Here is a 17,883-nt window from a genome sequence, read left to right on the forward strand (position 1 = left end):
GCACACTCTGTCCTACAGCTAAAATTAGGTCTTATGTTTTGATCATAAAAACTGAAACTAGCAACCATCTAACTATAATTATGTGAAAGTGAAGTCACTCAATCGTGTCCGACTCTTTGCGACCCCATAGACTGCAGCCTACCAGGCTCCTCTGTCCATGGGATTCTCCAGGCAATAGTACTGGAGTGGGGTGCCATTTCCAACCCAGGGATTGAACCTGGGTCTCCTGCATTGGAGGCAGACGCTTTAACCTCTGAGCCATATGATCATTTAACTATTAGTACAGAAGTAGTGTGATTAGAGGAAAAGGCGATGGCACCCCACTCCAGTACTCTTGCCTGGAAAATCCCATGGACGGAGGAGCCTGGTAGGCTGCAGTCCATGGGGTCGCTAAGAGTCGGACACAACTGAGCAACTTCACTTTCACGCATTGGAGAAGGAAATGGCAACCCACTCTAGTGTTCTTGCCTAGAGAATCCCAGGGACGGGGGAGCCTGGTGGGCTGCCATCTATGGGGTTGCACAGTCGGACACGACTGAAGCGACTTAGCAGCAGCAGCAGCAGTGTGATTACATGCACTGAAAATACCATGATTTGTCGCTGACTCTCTCAAAGCAGGAAGTCCCCAAGGTTAAAGTCAAATGAACTCTCCTATATTCCATCCAGTAATCAGGCCACACACAGTTTTGCTCATTTTGTATTTAAATCAAAACTTTCTTCTCTAATTTTTCAATTGTTTTCTTGGCATTTCTTATTTCTCAGACTGTTTTCTTGTTGAGAGGGGAAAAAGAACTTGTCTTCTTCCCCACTGGGTTAAGAGCTCTGAGCTTGTTAATTGTCCTGCCTGTTAATCCTCTTTCTAAGAGGAATTCCTTTTAGGGTCTTTTGGCCTGGTGCTTTGCACTGGGCCTTTGCTGCTGTGGTAGAGGTATCATCCCTCCTGTTTCACACCTGGTTTCCACCTCTGTTTCCTGGACAGGGAGCTGCTTCTCCCGATAGCATGCATGCACGCTTAGTTGCTCAGTCGTGTCCGACTCTTTGCAATCCCATGGACTGTAGTCGGCCAGGCTCTTCTATCTATGGGACATCTCAGGCAAGAATACTAGAGTGGGTTGCCATTTCCTTCTTCAACTCTTGATAGAGGACACTCTCAAATACAAATTTTTAAAAGAAAGGTTGATTGGGACTTTCCTGATGGTCCAGTGATTAAGACTCTGTCCTGCCAACGCAGGGGGCATGGATTTGATCCCTGGTTGGGGAAAAAAACACCCCACATGTGATTCAGCATTGAAAAAAAACAAAGGTTGCTTAGGAGATAAAGATTCTGGTTTCATTCTGAATCCCGCATGGCTGGAAAAGTGTTTCTTTTACCTTCATATTTAATTGATAGATCTATAATATTCTTATATTAAACTTAAGATTTTCCCCCCTCAGAAATTTAAAGACCATCATTTATGTCCTCCAGTGTTTTGACAAGAAGTCTTGTGCCTGCGATACACTTATTCTTTTATGCCCCCTCCCTCTTTCTCTCTTTCCCTCTCCATTTCTCAAGAGAAATATAATGAGTCATACATGTACTGTAAAATTTTTCTAGCAGACACTTAGAAGTAAAAAGAAACAGGTGAAATTAATTGGATGGTCTATTTTCACTTAATCCAATATATCCAAAATAGAACTTCAACATGTAGTCAGTGTTTCACACGTCATTGTTTAGATCCTTCCGGTTATTTTTCTCACGCTGAATCTTTGGAATCTAGTGTCTATTTTATACTTGCAGCACATCTCAGTCTGGGCCAGCTACATCTCACGATCTCAATAGCCATGTGACAACTGGCTCTGGGCAGTGCAGGGGTGTGACTGCCTCCTTATTTTGTGGTATATTACTTCACCTCAAGATATGAGTCTTTTTTTTTCTCTTTCCTGCTCAGAAATTGGTGTGCCCTTTTTCCTTTGGGTTTTATGTTAGTCTTCTAAAACAAGCATTACCTGTGTAATGCTTGTTTGTTGTCTGCTGATCTTGGACTGCCCATTCATGCTTATGAATGAAATGCTCAGTTGACTAGCATAAGAAGCCACGATGGGCTTTCTCTGGGAAGATGTGCGTTCCTACACATCATCTGACCTCCTGCCTGAATCAGGGCAGTAGTGGTGGCTGATGGGGATCTCAGTTCTTGAGAGCTGGCACCTCCTTAGACCCCTTCCCTAATGCCAAAAGTTTAAAAGAGCTTTACCAGCACTCACAGGAGGAGCCCAGCCTTCTCCAGACAGCTGACTTCCTCCCTGTAGATAGCTCTGCTTGGGCTCATTAACGGAATCTCTTACAGTGTTTAGAATCTCTGGGCTGTGGAGCCCCTCCCCACTTCCTTTCTTGCTCTGAGAGATTTATTCTTCACTGTCACTTCCCTGGGCTTCCCTTGTGGCTCAGCTGGTAGAGAGTCTGCCTGCAGTGCAGAAGACCTGGGTTCGATCCCTGGGTTGAGAAGACCCCACTCACTGCTTATTCAGACCTGGAGAATTCCATGGCCTGTATGGTCCGTGGGGTTGCAAAGAGTCGGACACAACTGAGTGACTGTCACTCTCACACTTCACTAGGATTTTGCGTTCAGCTGCCATCTAAACCAAAAGACCACTTATCTTCAAAGAAAGTATTTCTCCTCTCCTAAAGCCATTGTTTCCCATAAACTAATAAACACGTGTTTGACTTTGAAACTTGATTTTCATGGTAGAACTTCTATTGGCCAAGGCATAGTCTTTTTTTTTTTTATGTTGTTAACTAGTGATATGTCTCCATGGAAGTTTAAACAGAGTCCAATTTTCCTCTCCAAGATCCTAAGTTGAAACATTTTTAAGGATGTACAGAGATGCTCCCAACCCATTCCCTCCCTTTCTCCCCTAACAAATGAGTGATTTGGAATTGAGGGTTTGCCTGTGCTTTGTCGTCTACAGTATAGGGGAAACGCTGGCCTAATGGTGAGGTGACATGGATTCTAGTCTCGACGTAGCCACTCTCAGTTCTGGTGATGATTTCCTGACACTTCTCAGCCTCGGCTGTAAAGAGGGCATAAACACTCTTCCTGCGTTTCTCATGGGGCCATGTAAGGAGGAGAAGAGCTAATGTATCGACACATAGTCACTCAAATTTTGTTGGTTGATCCAATGAAGAGTTTAAGGCACGTGTCTCATTTTAAGGGCCTGCTGCTCTGCAGCTAAAGGCCAACAGAGCTGATCAGCCTCCCTGCCAGTGTTTAGCAGGGCAGGCAGACTGGCCCAGGCTCTGCCCTCTCTCCCAGAGGACTTTCCAGAATGACCCCAGGTATCACCCCAAAGGCAACAGAAGCTAGCTGTGGTCATGACCTCCCCTGGTTCACTGGCCACTGACCTTCGCAAGCCAGCAGTTTCTCCTGCGGGGGAGGAACCACAACCTATGTGGCAGATACTCGTTAATCCCCTGGGAAGGCTAGGGAGATGACGGGGGCCTACAGGAGGCTGGGAACTGTGAAAGGGCCTGTGGTCACTTAGACTCACACCCTCCGTTTAGAGATGAGGGCCCAAGTGAGCCTAAGTGGGAAAGGGGCTTCCCCAGTTAGTGGCGGAGCAAGACTCTAGAGGTGCTCAGGCTCGTGTGTGACGGTCACATGTGACTTCTCCCCAACACGAAGCCTCATTGTGAAGCACTTCCTGGAGACGGGCTTCTTTAACATTGCTAAGCTGGGTCTTGGGACAGTGACCTGAACTTCAAGCCCAGGAAGGCTTTGGATCCCAAATCTGTACCAGCACCTGCTGGAACTCGCAGCTTGTGAGAGACCTCTCGGTGGGGGGACATCTCCCTTTGCCCAGTTTCCAGGCTGTCCCCCTTCCTGGTGACCTGAGTCCCCACCCAGCAGCAGTACGCATGCCCACATTTTGCCCCAAAGTGCCTGGCACACTGCAGGCTCCCGCTGTCTCCAAGGGGCCCCAGGGCCTGGCCGGAGGAGGAAGCCCATAATATATTAAAACAGCAGATTAAAACAAACAAGAGCATTTTGGATCGTATTACACATCACTCTCCTCATGTCTGACAACAGGATAAAAAAAAGCAAAGGCAGTAAAAGACAACCGTAGACCGTAATGGTCTCGTAACTTGGTGATAAAAGCGCTTGTGGGAGCAGCGTGGGAGCCGTCTGCTCCTGGTGCAGGAGTCGGAGCGCCCCTCCAGATCCACAGTGGTGTACGCAGAGGCATTACCGCTTAAGTGCTCGTTTAAGACTTCCTCGAAAATGCAGCACGCTCGCTGGAGAATCATAATTAGGCCTCAGTTGTGGGCCGTATTCACACGTTGTGCATCATCCTTAAAGATGACAGAAAAAAATTACCCAAGGCCGTGTGGAATGGATGTCAGATCTTGCACCATTGTCCTCCATGGGAAAAAAAAAAAACCCACTTAATAGTCCCCTGTTGAGACATGCAGCTTTCTGCATATGGAACAGTATGACTTCTTGTTTTGAAAATAGGAGGAGAAAAGTCGGGAATGCGGGAAGGCTGTGAGCACCAGAACCCTGGGATCTGCATGACGGGGATGGACACGGTCAGATCCACAGAACTGTAAGAGTGCAAGTCTTCTTTCATTCATCAGGCGCTGTCAAAACCCGGAGAGACACAGTTCCAGCAAAAATCACAGGTCAGGTTTATCAGGAGCATACCAGCCCCCAGCTGACTCAGTACTTGGAGGAGGAAATCTTCAGAAAACCACTTTCGTCTAATAGTCTGTACAATGAAATAAAATGCCACTAAAACATTCAACTATTTCTCTGTTACTCTTTTTTCTTCCCTCAACCTTCTCCTCTCAAACCCATTCCCATCCGTAAGTTTCTTTATTTTTAATATTTATTTATTTGACTGCTCCCAGTCTTAGCTGGGGCATGTAGGCCGCCAGCCCCAGCCCCCTGCATTGGGAGCAGAGTCTTTTTTTTTTTTTTTTTTCCGTCTTCCCTGGGCATCACGGCGGTGCGTCAGGGATTGCCACGCAGGGTTTAAAGACGATGTCACTCACACGAGGACGCCTGGCGAGAGACGGGAGCAGAGTCTTAACCCCGGGACCACAGGGAAGTCTGCCATTCCTAAGTTTCTCCTACGGGAAATAGCTTCCTAGGGAAGGACAAGCCTATCCGACCATCACACCCTTCACACCAGCACCAGTCTCCCCCCGACCCCTCTTCTCCATCCGAGGAAGAATTTCACTGAGGTCAACTCCACAAGGGATCAGACCTAAGCTTGCTTTCAAGTCGTCTTTGTTTGTATTCCGAACTGGCCTACTGCTGTCATTTCCTCCTCTTTTCTGAACTGTTCACACACACCAAGAGGCATATATTTATATTTATTGGTTGTTGTTCGTTTTTTGGTTTTTGTTTTTTTTTTCTGTTCCCCATCACCAAGGGCGCTCATGAGTCACTGGCTCTTCTGTGATCTCTTTGGCCCTTGGCCATGTATGACTTCAGTTGATTGGCTTTTTCATGGGTTACAATCCTCTCTGCTTCAGCACACAATAGTCCATTCCATTTCATTGTCTTTCTCACCAAGACCCAGGGCAGTGCTCACGGCAGAACTCAACGAACCCTTGTTCGGTTGACTGAACTGTTGAATCCAGCCAGGGCTCATCTGGAGGCCTGGAGAATAAGGATAACAATAAACGGACATCTCTAAACAATGCCTAAATGTCATTTCTGTTCATTTTTCTTGTAACCTCCCGCTCCCCAAAATGTCCTTCCCATCTTCATAGACTTGGCTGGAAAACAGTCCATCTTTTCTTCTCTCCTAACTTTGCGAAATGGGATTACAAGTAACGAGAGACATAATTATGAAAAAGAAAGGTATAAAAGGCCTGTAACACTCATGGTGGTTCAAACCCAAAGTAATCAACAGTTGGCCGGATGTCATCACATGTGTCTTCTTTAGGAAAATGGTAAACACTTTAGCATCTATGTTCTCTTTCCTTTCTCTTTAAGTTTTATTAGCCACTGAAGCATTTGCGGAATGTTTCAGAATTTGAGAAACCATGTCACACCGATTTATCTTATTCTATTTTCATGACAACTCTGGGTGCTGAGTAATGGATTATTATTTCCACTTTACGGATTCTGAAATGTGCAATTTGATAAGAGCCTCGTGGCTAATAAAGGAGGTGTTACTAATCAGTGAAAAAGGAATAAATTATTCAAAAGTGATTTTTAGAAAAATTGGCTTTCTTGGTGGTAGGAAACATCTAAATATTCCTTTCATAAAACCAATTGAAGATGTGTTAAAAAATTATATTACTTCCACAATTGTAAAAAGCTATAAAAAAAATATGGGTAAATATCTGGTCCCTGATTGGAAGAACTCTCCAAACATCAAACAGTGTGGGAAACCACACAGGAACAGACTAACAGATTATACCACACGAAGATCTGGAGGTCTAGTTTAAAAAAATTAAAAGCAAACAATAAATTGGAAAAATATTAGCCACGTACATGACAGGCAAAGGCTACTACTCTTACTATATAAGAAATCTACAAATTGATAAGGAAAATAAATGGAAAAATGGGTAAAAGTTATAAATAGACAATTTACAAAAGAGAAAATACACAAGTCTACCTAATACACCTAATAGAAGAAAAGCTATTCAGCCAGAAAAAGTAATCCAAAAAATAAATAGAATCGCCAAATACAGCTTCTTGCTTATCAAATTAGTAAAATATGGAAAGATTGATAGTACCGGGTGCTACAGAGGTGAATTGAGAGAAATAAAAATTATATGACCTTTCTGAAAGGCAGCTTGGCCATGTGTATCAGGAACCTTGAAAATAATCATGTTCTCTGACGTGGTAATTCCTCTTTAAAGAAGGACTCAGGACACCCCTGGTGGCTCAGCGGTAAAGAATCAGCCCGCAATGCAGGAGACTCAGGTTCAGTACATGGGTCAGGAAGATCCCCTGAAGAAGGGAACGGCAACCCACTCCAATATTCTTGCCTTGGAAATCCCATGGACAGAGAAGCCTGGTGGGCTACAGTCCATGGGGTCACAAAGAGTCAGACACGACTAAAGCAACTTTATTAGCACACACACATAATGGAACTCAACTTCCAGTCACACATTTCCACATCCCCTATTCCTTCTGCCTTATCACACTTCTTCATTTCACAGATGAGGAAAAGGACTCTTAACAGCTAAAAAGCTCACAATACCCTAAAATCACTTCTGGGAATTTCCTGGTGGCTCAGGGGTTAGGACTCTGCGCACTTTTCACTGCTGACGGCCGGGGCTCCATCCCTGGTAAGAGAACTGAGATCCCACAAGCTGTGAGGCATGGCCAAAATTTTCAAATAAAAAAGTAAAATCACTTAAAGGTCGGTGGCTCTGCAAAGTCCTAATTATATAGTTACTAGTCATTAGTCCTCATTGGCGCTTCTGGGTTCTGCTTTTCCTGTTGAACATTATTTAATATTTAAATCCCCACATCAGTATAGTCAATATGTACATTGTTTCTAAGATGTGGCAGTCACTGCTGTGTTTGCCGAACCCTGTCGCCCTTCCAGCCTGGGCAGATAGTGATAAGTTCCCCAGGCTTCCATGCAATTAAGCACAGTGGATTGACTTCTGGCCACTCGAATGTGGATCAAAGTAAGGTTGCCTCCGGTTCCTGTTCATGAACTTACCCCTGCCATCCTCTGTCATCCTTGTTCCCGAATCCACCTGTGTGATGCAGAGAGGAAGCAGTGGAGCCACAGAATGGCAGGAACCTGGGTCCCTGAATGACTGAGTGGAGCTGAGAACCTCCCCCAGCCAACCCCTTTTGGATTGTGACATGGGCAAGAAATAAAATTCTCTGTGTTAGAGCAGTTATCCTACTCTGACCCCGAAGACATAGCTAACTATTCCATCATCTTTCTACATTAAAAAAAAAAAAAAAATTTGGCCGCAACCCACAGGCATGTGGGATCTTAGTTCCCCAACCAGGAATCGAACCCATGACTCTCCAGTGGAAGTGTGGAGTCCTAACCACTGGACCGCCAAGGAAGTCCTATCCCATCATCTTAACAGATCATAGTCTGATTAACCCTGCTCCTGTCTTGGGTGTTTTTATTGTTGCTATAATGCCATGATTATCTTTGAACAAAGTATGCTGTTTCATTTGTTCCTTCTGGCTTATACTCATTGAGTATATTTCCCCAGTTGGGATGACCAGGGGCCCTACCAACTCATCAACAGGGTTTTAATTATTTCATAGCTCTTGTTTGTTATACTATTATCAAATGGCTCTCTAGAAATCCTGGTGCAAAAGAGTGCAGCATCAGCAACGTTTCGTGTTTCCCATAGCCTTAGCAGCACTGGATTTTAATGTTTTCAGTTATGTTGTTAATTCCTTCGCACCCATGAGAAACATGGATGTTACTGAAGTCCTTTACAGTTTTAACACGTTGAGGGAGTTCCTCTACCCTAGAGTACGTGGCAGATAAAATTTGGTTCTTCCAGCCCTAGCACATTCCCTACTCTTTGGCCTGCCTGCTGATGCATGCAGCCACAGGGACATTCACAGGTCCTGCGTTAGAAAAGTGATGGCATTGCAAAATGCAGTAACAGGAATCAAGCTTTCACTTCTGTTTTACAAAAGAGGCTTTTGGAAGCTCACAGCAGAGACTGGAGTTTTAAGGGGGAGGAAGAAAGCTTTCTGGGTTTCAAAGCCTGGCTTTTGAGCCTGAGAAGCCTCAGGCCTGAAGGACTCAGGGCCTACGGTGGAGGCATAAATAATAGATTTGGAAGAATAGGTGATCAGTCAGAGTCAGACAGCTCTGCCCCGGGCTAGATAAAGTTTCTCTGGGCTGAGGGAGCTGAGAAGTGTAGAAGGAAGAGAGGGCTTAACTGGTGGGTCCCGAAGGGCAGAGGTCTGTGACAGAAGCCCTGAGGGGCAGCTTGAAGGCCAGTTCCCCACGTGTGCCGCGCAGTGGGGAGGGTCCCCACGTGTGCCAAGCAGTGGGGAGGGTACGGATTCACCCATCCGTTCAGGAAGGCACTGCTTTGAGCACTGTGGATGCAAATAGACAGAGCCTTGCTTTCATGGAGCTGACGTCCTAGCAAGGGGATAGAGACACTAAACAAACAAATAGGTGTGTATGTGCTCAGTCGCTCAGTCTATGTCCAACTCTGCAACCCTATGGACTGTAGCCCACCAGGCTCCTCTGTCCATGCGATTTTCCAGGCAAGAATATTGGAATGGGTTGCTATTTCCTCCTCCAGGGGATCTTCCCAACTTGGGGATCAAACCTGAGTCTCCTGCATCGGCAGGCAGATTCTTCACCACTGAGCCACCTGGGAAGCCCTGAGTTCGGGAGTATAGACTAAAGCAGTCAGATTATGTGAAGAAGTACCAGCAACATCAAAATATGAATTAACCTTCCCTGGAAATTGGTTGCTAACTGACATAAATAAGCCTCTTGATTAGGTGAATGTGATGAAAGAGGAGTTTTGTTTTTTTCAGCAGCTTCTTACTGATTTTTCTACTTGGGCAGGTGAAACACACGCAAGCTCTGGAAAAACAAGGATCAGGAATCAGGCCCCAGCTATCGACAGACTGGCACTGCTGCTGTAAATGAAGTGCCCACCTGGGCCTCCTTTGCATCTCAAAGGCCATGTGGCACCACCCCATTCATCTCACAGACTGTCAAATCCTCTCTCCCAGACTTCTGTGACCTTCGTCTTCTTCTCTGCTCGTGCCTCAGTGTGGCAGCTGAATTGGATTGATTAAAGTTTTAGCCTGTCTTGTTTTTTAATTCAAGAGCTAAACGGAGCATTTAAATGAACTTGTGGCGGGACTGACTGTGAGGATCCTGAAACCCAGTTAACCATTCTCCTCAGCAACCCCGCCTCCCATTATTACTGTTCTGGCTCCAGGTTGGTTTCTGGGTAATGCTCACAGTTGTTCACAATGACATCATGGGAGCAAGTGAGAGTAGATTAACATTCATTTCCATCCATCCGTCCATCACTGGAGGCCCAGGGCTCATTAACCGTCCTCCATTCACAACTGGCCTCCACTTTCTGTAACTCACCGAGGGCTTTAATGAAGCAGGCTTGAGTTTGTCAGTTTCCCTTAGCTTTGACCGGAAGGGAAACCAGTTCTCTGGTGCCAAGCGTCTTGTATTCTGCAGAAGGAATGTAAGGAGAAGGGGACAGAGGGCCCGGCATGGTGATATAGATGTCTGAACATGTTGATTCATCATTTCTGCTCGCAAACACCAAGAAGATCTGCCACCAGATCACGGATGCTAAACTTGAACCTTTCCTTCTGCTCCGAGTCTTCAGTCTGATTGCTGTTTTTGGGGCAGTCCCTTGGTCCCTCCGCTCTGTTCTTCCTCTATAATCACCTCTGGCTCTTATGACAGTGGAAGGAATACAAGAGAAGGGGCGCGGGCATCCTCACCCAGGCCTGGACAGGGCACCAAACACCATGCCCCCGCTAAATTCTCAAGGGTCTGCTCGCCCATCCATGCCATCCGTCCAAGTCAAACCATTCAACAAATATTTATCAGTCACTTTCTGTGCGACAGGCACTCTGCCAGGTGCCAGCGGTGTCTAAAAATGTACCAAGAATTTTGGTTTGAATTCAGGTTCAGTGAAGCCAGCAGATCAGGAGATGGCTGCTGCTGCAAAGACAGTTCCCGACCTTCATCAGCCAGATAGATTCCCTCGTAAAAAGAGAAAAAGCTGAAAACCCATGCAATGACATGGATGAACCTCGGAGAATAATGACGAGTACAAGAAGCCAGATGCAAAAACAAATAGCATATATTAACGCGTGTATATGGAACCTGGAAAGATCGTACTGATGAACCTACTTGCAGAGCAGCAATGGGGGATGGAGACTTAGAGAACAGACTTTATGGACACGTCGGGGTGGTGGATAGGAAGGAGAGGGGGAGATAAATGGAGAGAGTCGCATGGAAACACACACTAACATGTAAAATAGATAAAAGGGAGTTTGCTGTATGACTCAGGGAACTCAAACGGGGGTTCCACGACAACATAGAGGGGTGGGATGGGGCGGGAGGTGGAGGGGTAGGCTCAAGACGGAGGGGACATGTGTATGCCTATGGCTCATTCAAGATGTATGGCAGAAACCAACACAATATTGCAATTATCCTGCAATTAAATAAAAGTTTTTAAAATGCCAGATGCAAAAAGAGGTCCATTTATATGAGGTTCAAGAACATCTAAAACTTACAGAGGTCAGAATAGGGGTGGGTGGGCGGGTGGTGACTTTGAAGGCACACAGAGGACACAGGAACTTTCTGGAAGCTGAACATGCTCCGTACGAGGCTCTGCACGGGTGTTATACGGCTGAACGCAAACATGAAAACGAAAAGATGGCTTGATACTTACAGCTCCCAGGAGGAGGGTGCACCGTGCCACCGGGTACAGGCCTCACGGAGAAGCACTGGGGTCAGTCAGGAGGCAGGAGTGAGGGGCAAGCAAGGACCAACATCTTATTGACGGTTTTCATGGGGAGGGATGGGTGAGGTTGAGGAAGCTTGGCATTGGACAGTCTGCAGAGCTTCCCCAGGCTTTGGGCTACAAAGGCGGTCCCCTGTTCTCTGGTACCCAGCCTTGGGGTGATTTGGACAGGAGGAGAATGTCCCCGATTTGCAGCAGAGCCTGATGAAAGCAAGCGGGTGGGGTGCATGAACTTGGGGTTGGTGGTTTGCACATCCAGGGCGGGCTTGCAGACCATTATTCGATAGCTCTAGGAATGAACACGGGAGGGGCAGTTTTTCCCAATCTGCAAGGTCCCAAGATGTCAAAGCATCATACTATATAGAAAAGAAAAAAGATGATCAGGACACTGGACTTCCCAAAATGACAGGCTCTACCCTTGAAGAGCTCTCAGACCTCAAAATAACTGCAGGGAAGCTCAATTCCACGATGGCACAGGGTGTACCAGTCATCTCTGGGGGTGTCTGCCCAGCTCACAACCTCAAACTCTCGGGAAACAGACTGAATTGAAAGGAGCAGCAGGAGCCTGGCTGGTGATTCATGACGTTATCACGACCAGTGCCACCCTCACCGTGGCTAACTGGACCAAGGTGGACCCCAGTCACCAAGCTGAGCCAGTCAAATGTCCTTTTCTACCAGCTCGAAACTGAAACTCAGAGACGGCAGACCTGTGTGGGTACAAATTATAACAGGTAAACATACACGGGAGTGAGGAGACAGTCTTCCTTCCCCATACAAACCGGCAATACCCAACCCCAACTGCACATTAGAGTCCTTTGGGGAACTTGTAAGAAATGTAACAAGGTCAGTCCCAACTCAGATCACTTACATCAGAATCCCTGAGAGTGGGGCCAGGTGTCAGGGCCCCCGTTTACAGTCTGATTCACCCTGTACCCCCATCAAAACGCTCCTACGGACCCTCCGAGAGCGCCACTGTGTGGGAATGCCATGGGACTGTACTGCTCCTCACATCCCCCGGCTCGTGGAGCACTGCAGTGGGGAAGCTAGAGAGGGCTTCTAGTCACTGCTCTCTTGCTGAGCTTCTAATAAAACGACTGTCCATCCAAGGAAGATGTATGGTGCACCTAAGATGTCAACACGTCAATTAACCAAGAAGTATTTTTAGAGAGCGGGGTGAATGAGAGGAAAGATGAATGTCCTGCTCTGGAGGAGCCTTTAATTAGGTCGCAGAAGGAGCTTAAATGTCCAAGTAGATAAACACACACAGATATACCTGTGCCCGAGTGCGGTCTATTTAACTGATGGTAGGAATCCAAGCATGATGCACGTTGAATGAACGGTGCCCCACGTGATCGGAAATGAACGATCACTATGGGCTGGCTGGTCCAGGAAGACTTCTGGCAGGTGGGGCAGTTTAACCGGGTCTTTTGAGGAAAGGTGGGCTTCAAACAGTGGAGAAGGCAGGCCACGCACGGCAAAGCTCCCAGACCACGGTGACCAGCTGTGCGGGAACTTGAAGGAGCACCTTCCCCGCCGCGTGGTGGAAGAGGAGGCTGTTCCCCGAGTCTCCCCACCCGCCTCCCGTCGCTCTCCTCAGGGGAAATCGTCCTCCCTTCATTCCCCTCCGACAGCCTTGGGGCTGATCCCCCTCCCCGCCAGGGTGACTTCTTTCTGTCTCAGGCAAACAGGGACACTCGGGCACTTGAACTGCCCCTGGTCTAAATCCAAGAAAGCACAGGGAACCTCCCATAGACCCCATGTCAGGAGATCTGGTCTCATCCCTGGGCAGACACCACCCTTCAAAGACACCTAAGCATCGTTGGTGGTTGTGGTTTAGTCCCTAAGTTGTGTCTGACTCTTTTGCGACCCCTTGGGCTGTCAGAGGAGCCCACTAGGCGCCTCTGTCCATGGGATTTCCCGGGCAAGAATACTGGAGGGGGTTGCCATTTCCTTCTCCAGGGAAATCTTCCCAACTCGGAGATTGAACCTGCATCTCCCACATTGGCAGGTGAACTCTTTACCACTGAGTCACCGGAAAAGCCTTGGGACATCAAATACCCCAAACGCAGTCATCTCAGAACAGCTGCTCTAAGGGACAGAGACAGATGAGAGTTTTTGGTCCAGTGGCTGGGCTCTGCCCAGGAGCTAATCCCTAAACACCCAGGCCCTGCAGTAAGTGTAACACCTTGTTGTTCCAGAGAAAACGTCCTTCCTGCGTTCTGTGCCCATAGCAAGTCCCTGTCCAGCTTGAGAAGAACCCGCTGCCCTAGCTTCAGCCGTCTCCCCTCTGAGCCCCTCCGGTGCCCCCTGGCCGCCCCCAGGCCCCCTATCCTCCTCCTCGTCTCCCTTCCTGGGCCCCTCCTCCCTCAGCTGCAGCTGACTCGCAAGTATTCAGTCTAAAATTCTCAAATGTCTGCCTGGCCCTCTGCCGCCTTCAAACCCATAGCCCCCATGCAGAGTTTCAAGCCAGGAGAGTCCCTTTCTGCGCCCCCGACGCAGGGGGACCTCAGATTTCCACTCATTTCTGCTCCTTTGTTGTTGCTTGTCAGTCGCTCAGTCGTGGCCGACTCTCTGAGACCACATGGACTGCAGCACGCCAAGCTTCCCTGTCCATCACCATCTCCCGGAGTTTGCTCAGACTCATGTCCATTCTGTGCCTTTAAAGATGTCCTTTTCCCGAGATAGGGAGTTGGGGATGGACAGGCACACATGGCTGTGTTTAACACGGGTAACCAACAGACACCTACTGCATAGCACGTGGAACTCTGCTCGGCGTTCTGTGGCAGCCTGGATGGGGAGGAGGTTCTGGGGGAGAATGGAGGCATGTACGTGTACAGCTGAGTCCTTTGCTGTCCACCTGAAACTATCACAACATTGTTAATCGGCTATACCCCAGTACAAAATAAAAAGTTTTTAAAAAACCAATCCTTTTCTTCCACTGGGTTTGGGTGTGAGAGCAACCTCTGGGAACATCTGGGAACTGATGTCTCAGGGTCCCCCTGGTCATGGGGCTCAGTGTTCCCCTCTGTACAACCCGGAGTGGACTGTGACCTCTCTCTAAAGGCAGCCCCACCTTCTGACCCTGTTTACAGGCTTCCCTGCTACAGCAGCTTATCTGCAGCTGTCAGCTTTAAACCAGGCTGCACTCAGGTCCTTCCTTCTGCTCTGCTCCATTTCCTTACACCACTCCAGAGTGGAAGCACTCCTCACGTGCGTTTTTGAAAGACCTTGGAAAGCTCGGCAGAAATCAGTATCAGCAGCCCATTTACGGTTTTAGAATATCTGGATAATTTATTTGATGTCAGGGAGCCTGAGCCCTCCCTCTCCATCTGGGCCCATGAAGGGCTGCACTGCATTTCCCTTGCACGTTTGTTTTGGTTTGCCCTGAAATGCTAGCCAGCCACATGGAGACCTTTATCATTATTCCAAATGGATTTTTTCCCCTTCATAATGACAGACTCCTGGGAAGGTTGGACACTGAGCCAATGCTTCTTCCCCTTTAAAAAAAGACACAACAACAACAAAAAAACCAACAGCTAATATAGACTTCTTCCTTCCACTCCGGGCAGGCTGCGGTTCTCAGATTTCAGCCTCACTTCGAGGTCCTTCCTAAGACTATGAACACTGAGTGCCAGCACAGAGACCCTCTCCTGATAGCTTCCTGTCCCCTTCCTGCTGCCCAGGGCAGTCACACAGAAAAGTGAACCCTGACCAAGGTGACACAGTTAAAAAAATAACATCTCACACCCAGCAGGCTGCAGACGGAGCCCGGTGCATGCTCTTGGGGCTGTCCTTCCAGAAATGGCTGAGAAAGATGCAGCTGACATTTCCAGCAATTTGCATAATGTCCATCCCCCAGGGCGCTCTCATCCTTACTGGCTTTGGACTGAGATTCAGATGTGCGGTGCCCCCTGCCCTTTTGCGGTCTCCGTACGGCTCCACCCGGAATCGTGGGGTCTGGCCCCAAACTCCACGTTCTCGCAGGACGCTTGGCATGGCACCTTTCGTGACTGTGCCTGATTTTATGGCCTTGTGATCTTGTGCCCTTTGCAGTTCAAAGGTCACATCAGGCAGCAGGCAGGGAGGTTTTTGATGTAACCTCTGAACCCCAGAAAACAAAAGGACACAGGCCCACAGAGACAATCCATCAAAAATGGTCATCTGAAGAATGCAACTCAATCAGCCCAGAGCGTGCAAATCACCGGACATTTTCACGGGGGCGTCTTGCTAAATCCAAACTTAGAATCACAAGAAGGGACACAAATCCCCTGATCCGAACACATAAATCAAAGCTTGAGAAGAGCGAAAAAAGGAGTTTACGACGGGCCCAGAATGCGTGGATTTGCAAGATGTCATTTAGAAATTGGTTACCTCCCCTCCTCCTGCCCCCATCAGATGCAGGCACATGTGCACACACACACACACACACACACACACACGCTGGTCAGTACTCGTCCGCCACTTGAAAATCAAGCATTTCCCTTTCTGATGGTTTGCCCAGTGGCAAAGCCCACCATGGACAGATGTGTGAGGCCCATCAGAGGCCAAGGGTTTTCTCCTCGGCCACTAGAACCACCCTCAGAGACGGCTGAGAGGCAGTGAAGCAGACAGCCCACAGACGACGAGGACTTGTCAGATAGGTGAGAGGCTGGCCCCGCAAAGCAGGTCGTGTTCTGCCGAACACGTCACCTCCCGTACCACAGATTGTCCCTCATCAGCCCTTAATACCTGGTACACATGCCCCCGGGCAAAGGTCAGACTAATTTCTGAACCGATGAGAAATACAATTCGAATAGTTCAGGAGCTGAATAGGAGTTGCTCCCATCATTCATTACCAAAGAAGCTTAATTTTTAAAAAAAAATAAACATCTAAGTATGTGTATCTAGCATAGCCAGAGCAGACACTGGTGCTGCAAAACGGATCTTGAGCACGTTGCCCAGTAAAAGTTCTGTTGGGAGACCAGACCGTGGGGTGGGGGCAATAGATGTGCCTTATCCTTTTAAATGAAGATTCGGTTTGCAAATAGAACACATGTTCTCCTCTGTAGTGACACAGAAACATTATATAGGATCATGTAGGTCCTCATCGCATACTCTCCATTTGGAAGAAATTTCCTCTCCACTGTATCTCATCCAGTCTCCTCCTTCTCTTTCAACTTCTCATCCAACAGTCAATGCCCCGGGAGGTGTGACTATGTTTTTAATTATATCTGAACAGGAGCACAATTGTATTGAATAAAAATGTGTTCTGAACAATTGGACCCAAAAGCAATTTCTTTTTTTTTTCTTAATTGTTTGGCTGTGCCAGGTCTTGGTTGCAGCGTGTGGGATCTAGTTCCCCGACCAGGGATTGAACCTGGCCCCCTGCATTGGGATAAGCGCGTCTTAGTCTCTGCACCACCAGTATGTGTGTGCTCAGTCGCTCAGTTGTGTCTGACTCTCTATGACACCATGGACTGTAGCCCACCAGGTTCCTCTGTCTCCAGGATTTTTCAGGCAAGAATACTGGAGGGGGTTGCCATCTCCTGTTCCAGGGGATCTTCCCAACCCAGGGGTTGAACTTGTGTCTCTTGTGTCTCCTGCATTGGCAGGTGGGTTCTTTACCACTGTGCCACCTGGGAAGCCCTCTGGACCTCCAGTTCAGTTAGTTCAGTTCAGTTGCTCAGTCGTGTCCGACTCTTCGCAACGCCATGAATCGCAGCATGCCAGGCCTCCCTGTCCATCACCAACTCCCGGAGTTCACTCAGACTCACATCCATCGAGTCAGTGATGCCATCCAGCCATCTCATCCTCTGTCGTCCCCTTCTCCTCCTGCCCCCAATCCCTCCCAGCATCAGAGTCTTTTCCAATGAGTCAACTCTTCGCATGAGGTGGCCAAAGTACTGGAGTTTCAGCTTCAGCATCATTCCCTCCAAAGAAATCCCAGGGCTGATCTCCTTCAGAATGGACTGGTTGGATCTCCTTGCAGTCCAAGGGACTCTCAAGAGTCTTCTCCAACACCACACTTCAAAAGCATCAATTCTTCGGCGCTCAGCCTTCTTCACAGTCCAACTCTCACATCCATACATGACCACAGGAAAAACAATAGCCTTGACCAGACGGACCTTTGTTGGCAAAGTAATGTCTCTGCTTTTGAATATGCTATCTAGGTTGGACATAACTTTCCTTCCAAGGAGTATGCATCTTTTAATTTCATGGCTGCAGTCACCATCTGCAGTGATTTTGGAGCCCCAAAAAAGAAAGTCTGACACTGTTTCCACTGTTTCCCCATCTATTTCCCATGAAGTGATGGGACCAGATGCCATGAACTTCGTTTTCTGAATGTTGAGCTGTAAGCCTACTTTTTCACTCTCCTCTTTCACCTTCATCAAGAGGCTTTTGAGTTCCTCTTCACTTTCTGCCATAAGGCTGGTGTCATC

Source organism: Bos javanicus, chromosome 24, assembly GCF_032452875.1.
Source record: "Bos javanicus breed banteng chromosome 24, ARS-OSU_banteng_1.0, whole genome shotgun sequence".
Lineage (NCBI taxonomy): Eukaryota > Metazoa > Chordata > Mammalia > Artiodactyla > Bovidae > Bos > Bos javanicus.